Consider the following 9,489-nt stretch of genomic DNA (forward strand, 5'->3'; position numbering starts at 1 on the left):
TCCACCCTGCTGCTGAGGGTCCAGCCCCAGACCCAAACTGCCTCACTCTCCCCACACCACCCCCCTCAGGGTGCAGGACGAGCTCTGGGGACCATCTCGGGGATTTGCCTCCTTCTCCCCCACTTCTTCATCCCGTGGGACGCCATCCCTGCCTCTCATCCGTGGACCGACCTGGGCAGTTCTCATGCCCGCAGTTCCACATCATCACTGCCTCTCTCCAAAGCCACGGAGAACGGGCTGCAGGAGGGGGGTCCCATTCAGGAGGAGGGTCCCAGTTCAGTCCCATCACCCTGCTGGGGCCAAGCATCCCAGGGGAGCCCCTTCCTGCCGTCCCTCCCTCCCTCCTCGCTCCCATTCCTGCCACGTCCCAGCCCACCGCGGCAGAGCTGCCAAAGCACAGGGCAAACGGGGACAAGCCGGGAGAGAGAGAGAGAGAGAGTGATTTTTGTGAGCCTTTATTTTCCTCCATCGAAATCCACCAGCCGGAGAGAGCAGCGGGAGGGGGAGGATGGGGAAACCCATCAGGTTTCACGGGCGACGCTGCCGCCCCCCGCTCGCTCCGCTCGGTGTTTATTCCCCCTCCCTGGACCACATTTCATGTCGGCCCCGCAGCGAGGCTGAGTAATAAATATCAGCTGCTGGGAAGCGGTGAATCACCGCCCGCTCGCTGCTGCTGCTGCTGCTGCTGCTGCTGCTGCTGACACACGGCGGCACTCGGAGCTTCTGTCCCCAGCGCTGGCCCCCGCCAGCCCCCGGGCAGCGGAGCCCCCGCGCTCCCAGCCCCGAGCCGCCACCGGGCACTTTCGGCACAAACACGTTTGGCCACATTCTCCTGGCTCCCGTCTCGAGCAGTGCCAGGAATCAGCTCCAAATCCATGGGTTTTGGGAAGGCACCGCTGCGGGGGTAACGTTTTGCCAGCTGAAAGGAGGGTGGGGAGCTCTGGGGATGCTCCTGCCTCCCTGGATGCTGGGGGTGATCCTGTGCCGGGTCGTTCACCCCACCCCCAGTGTGTCCAGCTGGTTCCAGTGGGCTCATCCAAGCCTGGAGCAGAAATCTCATTTTCCAGCACCCCACCCAAACACCCCTGACACCCACCAGCTCCAGGTGCTGCCACCTCCCTGCTGCCTGCACCCATCCTGCAGCCTTTGGCCCCAGCCAGACAGTCCCCTGGGTCCCCAAAATGTCCCTGGGCCCTTCAGAATCCATTCTGCTGCTCGTGGAGGGAGCAGGGAGATGCTCTGGGGGGTGCATGTGGGGTGCCCAAGGCTCACCATGCACGTGAGCTTATAAATAATAAATATAACGTAATAACTATAAATATAATATAATAACTATAAATATAATATAATATAAATATGGGGTGCAGGGGGACCCCAAGCCAGCTCTAGTTTCCCTCCCTGCCAGGTCAGCCTGTGCCCAGCTGAAGAGCCAAAGTGGCACATCTGTAAAGTACAACCTCCAGAGGATGTCCTGGGCTCACAGAGCACCTCCTGCCACCCCCCCAGCACTGACCCCCTCCAAAACAGCTCCCCAGGGACCCCAAACACACCCCAGGCCCCAATCACAGCCTGAACCCCACTGCTGCGATGGGGCCAGCACATCTGGGGGGGCGCATCTGGCGCCGTGCATCCCCCCAGCTCGATGTCACACCGGCCAGTGACACAAGTGCCACCTCGGAAGCCGCGTGGTCCGGGGGAATCGGAATTCAAAGTCCCCCGGAGCGCCTGATCCCCTCCACAAGTTACAGAAGGTCCTTGGACCTCGTGAGCAGCTGGTGTGAAGCTGTAATTACCTTAATTAGCTCTGGGATTGCATTCCCTCCCCGTGCTAATTTCGTTTCTACAGTAACCAGCCCAAGAGGTGTGCGTGCGCTCCGAGCGAGACGGAGCCAGGAGCCTCGGCAGCCACAGCAGCACCCCGAAACCAGCCCGAAACCGGGGGCACCCCCAATCCCCACCCCCAGGGGCTCAGCCAGCCCAGGGCTCCTCCTGCAGAGCTTCACAAGAGTCCTCCTTGTTTCCCAACATCTCAAGGGAGTCGTTTGTTGCTGGGAGCATCCACCCAGCTCTGGGGGGAGAGGAACTGGAGGCTGGTGGTCCCCAAATGCACGGGAGGCTTTAGGAACAGCAAAGCCTGGCCTCGCTCCTTGCTGCTGGTATTTGCTGTAACCCAATATGCCCCTGATGTAAGAGCCATTTGGGAGGAAACTATAAAAGCTTCAGGAAATGGGTATTAATTCACCTCGTGGCAATAAAAGGGAAGGAGGGCTCCCGGGCAGCGCGGCCACCTCGGGGGAGTGAAGGCGAGTGCGGCTGGGATCGCAGCCCTGGGCAAGAGCCAGGCAATCTTGGAGCCATCCCCCCCTTAAGTGGGAATTAACCCCCCCGAGCGCTCTCGGATGGAAAGGGGGCGGCTGCAAGGTGGGAGCACTGAGGTCTCACCCGGCTGAATCATCGGCGGCCCCTGGAGCCGAGCGTTTGTTTGGAGCTGGAGCGTGACTCGGGGAGATTTTCTCACCCTGGAAATTTGGAGCAGGTCCAGCTCTTCCCTTGCAAGCACCGAGCCCTCCTCTGGCTGCATCCCTCGCTGATGCCAACCAGCCTTGGCACAGAGAGGGCAAAGCCCCAGCACGGGCTGAGTCTGAGGCTGCTGCTGACCCCCAGGCTGAGCAGGGGGCAGTGGGGATGGGGGAGCCCCACGCTCCCACCCTGCAAATCCTGGTGATTCCCAGTCCCTGCACCGCGGCCATTGCTGCAGTGAGCACCACCCTGACATCAAAATATCCCTGGGCCCTTCAGAATCCATTCTGCTGCTGCTGGAGGGAGCAGGGAGATGCTCTGGGGGGTGCATTTGGGGTGCCCCGGGCTCACCATGCACGTGGGGCTATAAATAATAACTATAATATAATATAATATAATATAATATAATATAATATAATACAATATCTATAACATAATATAATAAATATAAAATATAGTGTATATACAAATATATTATAATATATAAATATATCATTGTATTATATAATTATAATATAATAACTATAAATATAATTAAATATAAATATAGATATAGATATAAATATAATAAATATAAAATTATACCATTGTATTATATATTATTAATATTTAAATATATTCTTATATTATATAAATGTAATATAATAACTAGAAATAATGCTAGGAAGCAGGTTGTGATGCTCCCGTGGCTCTGTGGAAGATCCGACAGCCCAAAAACCCAGCGGGGCCGGAGCCTGGAGGGTGTGGAGCAGAGCCCACGCCCCTACCCCGGTGCTGCCATCCCAGGGCAGCGTTTCCCGGGACAGAAATGCTGTTTCTCTCTCCCCGGCGGGCAGCGGCAGCAGCAGGACGAGCAGCAGAGGCGAATTTCGCTGAGTGGTTGTTTTTTAAAAATAACTTTGCCTTTGTCAGCAGGTCAGGGTTGCTCCAGATTGAATAATCGCAGCCGCCCAGCCCTCCCCTGCTCCCGGGCCGGGATGTGCCGGGTGGATGCTGGAGCTCAGCCCCTTGGAGAGCATCGCTGTCCCCGGGGCTTGAACGTCTCAAAGGGACACTCCGAGCTGCATCCCCCACCCTGATCCCCCCAAAATCTGCTGTTGGGGATGCCCTGAGCTCACACCCCTGAGCAGGGCTGGGATAACAGGGGGAGCTGCACGGGGATGGAGCCATCGGGCGTTTGCCAGAACGGCTGAGTCACCACGCAGTAATTACTCCTTAAATGTGAGCACGTTCAGTGCAGGGATGAAAGATGCTCACATGAGCCAGGCAGGGAGCTCAGCCGCTCTCCCCCACCCCGGGGAAGGGAAGGAACAGATCAGAGCTGGCTGCCTTTTGTCGGGAGCAGGGATGTTTGCAGGGGACAATGAAGCACCCATAGACCCTGCTCTGGGGGGTTGCCCTCTCTGTGCCAAGGCTGGTTGGCATCAGGAAGGGATGCAGCCAGAGGAGGGCTCGGTGTTTGAGAGGGAAGAGCTGGACCTGCCCAGCTTTGGATGGACAGGAGGGAGCCTGGGGGTGATGGGAGAAACCTGGGGAAGGAAAGTGAAACCCTAAAAAAGCAAACCCTGATGGCAGACTGGTGCCTCTGAGTGAAGCAGCAATGCCAGAAATACCCAGCACCCACGGGGGTGCCTGCATGCCACAGTTTGAGGGTTGGGCTGGCTCCCAGGGAGGCAAATTTTGGAAAGAGATGAAACAATTCAGCAGCACCAGCCTTGCAGGGAAGCTGCAGCACTAGGAGGGAGAATAAAGCACGTGGGAAGGATGCTGGGCTACCTTGGGCTGCACCACGCCCAGAGGATGCTGAGGAAAATGAGGAGGAGAGGATTGAAACCCCCCCAGACACTGTCCCAGGCAGGATGGGGACAAGGTGACAGGCCACTTGCAGGGACCAAACAGCCTCTGGGCACTCAGAGAGGTCCTGTTCCATCCCATTCTCTCCTTGGGGCAGCTTGGGGGCCAATCCTGATGTTGCACAGACAAATCCTGCTCTGGGGAGGGACTGGGTGCCCTGCAGGGTCTGTGGGTGACGTTTAGGGATGTGGTTGCAGTGCAGGGTCTGTGGGCTCTGTGCAGGGTCTGTGGGTGCCCTGAGGGTCTCTGGGTGCCCTGCAGGGTCTGTGGGTGCCCTGCAGGGTCTGTGGGTGCAGTGCAGAGTCTGTGGGTGCCCTGAGGGTCTGTGGGTGCCGTGCAGGGTCTCTGGGTGCCCTGAGGGTCTCTGGGTGCAGTGCAGGATCTCTGGGTGCAGTGAGGGTCTGTGGGTGCCCTGAGGGTCTCTGGGTGCAGTGCAGGGTCTCTGGGTGCCCTGCAGGATCTCTGGGTGCAGTGAGGGTCTGTGGGTGCCCTGAGGGTCTCTGGGTGCCCTGCAGGATCTCTGGGTGCAGTGCAGAGTCTGTGAGTGCTGTGCAGGGTCTGTGAGTGCTGTGCAGGGTCTGTGGGTGCCTCATTGTCCCCTACAAACCCCAGCAGGGCCCGGTGGGTGGGGAGACACCTGCTCGGCTGGGGCTCCATCAGCAGGACACAGGAGGTTGGGAAGCAGGAGAAACACGGCTGAGGAGGGGCTCAGGCTGCCAGGAGCTGCCGTTCCTGCTCCTCTGGGCCGTTTCACCCTCAGCAGGAGGTGGCACGTCCAGCATCCTCTCGCAGCCGCCCTCGGGCGCCCTTTGCCGGGCCGCCGGGGACACGAGCTCTGCCCGTCGCGACGCTGCCACCGGAGCGAGTGCCAGCAGCGAGGCCAGGCCTTGCAGAGAAACCCTGAGCCTTGTTCAGGTCTGATTTACACCCCGGAGCCGCTGCCGCGCTCGGAGGAGCCGGCGCTGATTGATGGCAGCGTGACAGGAGCCAGCGCCATCTGCACCTCCCCCGGCTCCGGGGACACCCCCGGCCCCACGGGGCCCTCCCCGCCCCAGGCTGCAGGGAGGATGCTGGGCAGCACCCTGAGGCACCCCTGGCTGCCTCCATGCCCTGGGACTGGAGTGGGATGGAGCATCCCGATCCTATCCCCGCGCTCCACCAGCCCTCCTGCTGCTGTGAGCTGGGTACCAGCCCTGATCCAGCACTGGGGTCCTTCCACATCTGTTGGGGAAGATGAAACAGGAAAGCCTTATCAATATGATTGCCTGGCAAAAGAGTTTGAGCATATGGAAACTAGAAGTGAGATTGAAATGAAAGGAAGCTTTGAGATACCTCAGTTACTGAACAACTGGAAAACAATGGTGTGGCCAGCTGAAGGTGATCCCCTTTAGATGGAACAACACCCTCTGCTTGCAGACAGGCCCAAGGGTCAGAGCAGACCCTGCCAGCTTGGCAGAAGGGGCCCAAAGAGGAGTTTGTAGGGTTTAAAATGTAACACAGTGTGGTAATGTAATGATTCTTATAGGCTGTATGGAAATGCTATAGGATTTGTATCTTGGACTAGATTGGTTAGTGAGAATCAGAATATTCAACACAGAAGAAGATTTATTGTATTGTAACGGGGACCTCACTCTCTTACCCTTTTCTCTCTTACCCTCTCATCCTCTCTCCCCCTCTCTTCTCTCAGTCCTGCTCCAGCTGTGGCTGGCAGCTCCCAGCAGGGCCCTGCACCCAGGCCCTTTGCAATAACCCACAAGTTCCCAGCCCTGGCTGCAGAGATCTCTTGTGTCCGTCTGTCCCGACCGTGCTACCCCCGACTGCCCTACACACATCCCCATGGTTCCTCTGCAGTCACGCCCTCCCTCGCTGCAAAACGCCTCCCTGATCCCTTCCCGTTCAAATCAAACCCTTTGGTGTGTTTGGGTTCGGGGTTGGTGTTGGGGTTGGGGGCACTTTGGCCTCGCACCCCCCTCCTCAACCCCCCAGGCCATTTCAGAGGTGAGAAAGGAAATCGAAGCTTCGGATTTCTTCCTTTTCTTTTTTTTTTTTTCCCTAATAAAGGGAGCAATTTGGGATTGTGCTGCTGGCGGCGCCGGCGCTCTCCGGGCTGATGGGGGAGAACGGGGAGGGGGGGATATAAAAGGTTTCATGCGGTGAGCCGGGCACTCAGGGAAGAGGCTGAAAGGGGGTGGTGAGTGCTTTGTATTTCATGCTTGAAGGCACCGAGGCTTTTACCAGCCTTCCCGCGATGATTTAAGAGCAGCTCTGCAGTTCAGGAGGGGATCAGAGCTGGGTTTGGCAGCTCTGGGGGACCCCCCAGGTGTGCCCAGGCTCAGAAATGCTCCAAATTATGGGCAGGGACAGAGCAGGGCTGTTCAGGGGGCAGCTCCAGAGTCACTGGGGGCATCTCCAGGACACATCCTGCCTGGGATGGGCTTTATGGGAGCACTGACAAATCCTGGGATGTGCTTTATGGGAGCACTGACAAATCCTGGGATGGGCTTTATGGGAGCACTGACAAATCCCAGTCCCTGCTGTCCCTCTGTCCCCCACCTGCTCAGCACCTTGTCTGCAGCCAGAGGGGTCTCATCCATCCCTGCCCATGGAGCTCATCCCTTCTCAGGCTGTTAATCCTGTAGAGGATGGTGGGCATGGGCTCTGTGGGTTCCTCTGTCACCCCCAGACCAACCTGAGACCTCAAAGGGAGCCCCCCAAAAGCAGATTATTGCCTGCCCGGGCTGTGCAGAGGAGCAGGGAGTGTTTGCAGCCAGCTGCTCCCTGGCATGGGGATCTGGGGACAATCAGCCATGGCCCCAGGCCTGTTTGCTCTGGGTACAAGGGGTGCAGCCCGGGTTTTGGGGAGTGCAGGGGCTCAGTGCCATGGCTCAGCCGTTTGGGGTTTGCTGTTCTCATTGCCCCAGCAGTGTGGGCTCCATCAGGTGGGTCCATGCCCTGGGACAGGGTCAGGCCAGGGCAGGAACGTCTCCTGTTCCCCACACTCCATCTCAGGTCTCACAGTCTTGTCCTGTCCCATCTCCCCAGCTGACCTGAATCCCCCTTTTTCCACCCACTCAGGTCTGTGTAACCCCTGAGCACCCACAGCTGATTTTCTCCTCTATGAAATTTGGGTTTTTTCTCCTTTTTCTCTTTTTGTTTTTCCTCTTAAATTCTGCCTTAAGCCAGGCCTGTGGATGCTCCTCTCCTGTGCCAAGGCTCTTGTGCCTCATCCCGGGCAAGATGTGGATGGGAAAAGCACAAAGGATGCTGCAGGGTCGGGTCAGTGCCTGGTGTGAGCAGCAGTGCAAGCTCCTGCCCCAGTGCTGTGCATGGCTGGGTGATGTCAGGGGATGAGGGATGAGGCTGCAGGTCCCCCTGCAGCTCTGGGGGAGCTGGGAAGGAGAAGTGAAGGTGTGAGGGGTGGTCCTGCAGGGCTGGAGGTCTGGGAATGGAGGGGAAGGGTCTGAGCCCAGACCTGAGGGTGAGAGTGGCCAAGGCTGGGGCTGCAGCAGGGATACAGGGGGAGCATTGGCCTGAGCAGGGGAGCATCAAGGGAGCACCTTGGCCTGGGATGCACCAGGATTGGGAGTGGGAACAGCTCAGCACCGTGGGGAAAAGCTCCTTGGGGCACTGCTGACCCCTGGCAGCCTGGAACGTGGGGCTTCAGTGCCCCCCAGCATTGGGGCAGGGCCAGAGCCATGCCTGGGGTGACTCTGAGTGCAAGGAGCCCTGTTTGCCAAGGGTTCTGTTGAGGAAATCCCAAGGGAATGAAATGCCAGGCTGCTCAGCAAGTGGCAGATGTCCCCTGCAGCCCAGCCCCCGAGTGGCTCTGCAGGGTGGGGACACAGGGACCCTCTGTGGGTGGGCATGGAGCCTGCCCAGGGCACAGGCAGGGCTGATAACCCCTGGCTGCCCTTCCCTGAGCACCAGGAGCTGCAGATAAAAGCTCTGCAGGCAGAGCAGGGCTCAGCTCCAAGCCTGGCTTGGGCTGATACCAGCCCCAAAGGGAAACCTCTCCCTTGGGCTCGGCTCAGCCCCAGGGACCTGCACCTCCCTGTCTTCACCCAAAATTGCCCCTGATAGCAGCTGGTATCACTCTGATGGACCCAGGAGATTCCCCAGCCCTGCCTGCCTTGCTTCTGCTCAGCTTTTGCCTCATTTTGGGGAGGAAAAAAAAATCTTGTTTATTATAAAACTGCAGCAATGGCCAGATCTGCTTGCAAACCCCTGCTAAAGCCTCCAGCATGGCAGGTTGGGAGGAGCTGGAGTGGGGGAGCAGCTGCTTTGGGGATTATTAATGAGCAGCAAGTGATGGGAAAGGCGAGGATCAATTGAAACAAAGGAGTTCAATGGTAAAAAGAAACGTTTGCAGAGTAATGGGAGTCCATTTCTCCAGCCGACTGTCGGAAACGCATCCTGTTAAACATCCATCAATTATCCCAGCTTGCAAATGCATTAGAGTAATGAGGAATTATCCATCAAATACACTTAAAGGCAGTGCCCCCCTCTGCCAGCCGCCCTGCAAAGAGGCACTTGAGTAAGGAAAAATAGCCTGAAGGTGGGTGGAAACTCAGGGGGGGCAGCGAGGAGGCTCCGGGGCTGCATCCTCTGGAGTCTGATCCAGTCCAGAAGATGCTTCCCCAGCTCCAGGGGCAGCTCCTGGGCTTGCTGCCTCCTTCAGCAGCTGTGTTTTCCTCACAGAGCTGTGGTGACACCACGGGCAGCCCAGGGACCTGCTCTGTGCCTCAGTTTCCCCATCCTGCTTGCCTGCAGCCACCCACGGGTGCTGCTCGTGTCCCTGTCCCCTCTCTTCCCAGGAACAGAAGCTGTGCTGAGCGTGGTGTGTGATCTGGTAGCTCAACTCCCAGAAATTCGTGGGTGCATGCACACCCCCTGCCCCCCAGCTGGCCCTGGCTCTGCAGAAGGAGGGTGTGGGGAGGCAGAGAACCTCAGAGCCCCTCGGGGCGCCAATCCCTGGGCTGGGCTGGATGCACCAAGCAGAAAACAGCCGGGTCTGGAGGCAGGACCCTGCTCTGCCACCAGGGGAAGGGAGATGGTCAAAGTCACACCAGCAGGGTGTGAGGGGCTGCAGATCCAGTCTGTGTGTGCTGGGATGAG

The 9,489-nt window shown here is 58.1% G+C and overlaps 1 long non-coding RNA gene across 1 annotated transcript; it reads right to left on the reverse strand.

Annotated features, from left to right (window-relative positions):
- Positions 1-439: 439 nt before the first annotated feature.
- LOC139601402 (uncharacterized) lies at positions 440-2,520 on the reverse strand. Its single transcript, XR_011682898.1, has 2 exons — positions 2,443-2,520; positions 440-1,042 (listed from the first exon to the last, which is right to left on the reverse strand). It is a non-coding gene; the product is annotated as an uncharacterized lncRNA (long non-coding RNA).
- Between the last annotated feature and the right edge of the window lie 6,969 nt (positions 2,521-9,489).

Source organism: Agelaius tricolor, unplaced genomic scaffold, assembly GCF_023055355.1.
Source record: "Agelaius tricolor isolate 1412-34295 unplaced genomic scaffold, bAgeTri1.0.p SCAF_30, whole genome shotgun sequence".
NCBI lineage: Eukaryota > Metazoa > Chordata > Aves > Passeriformes > Icteridae > Agelaius > Agelaius tricolor.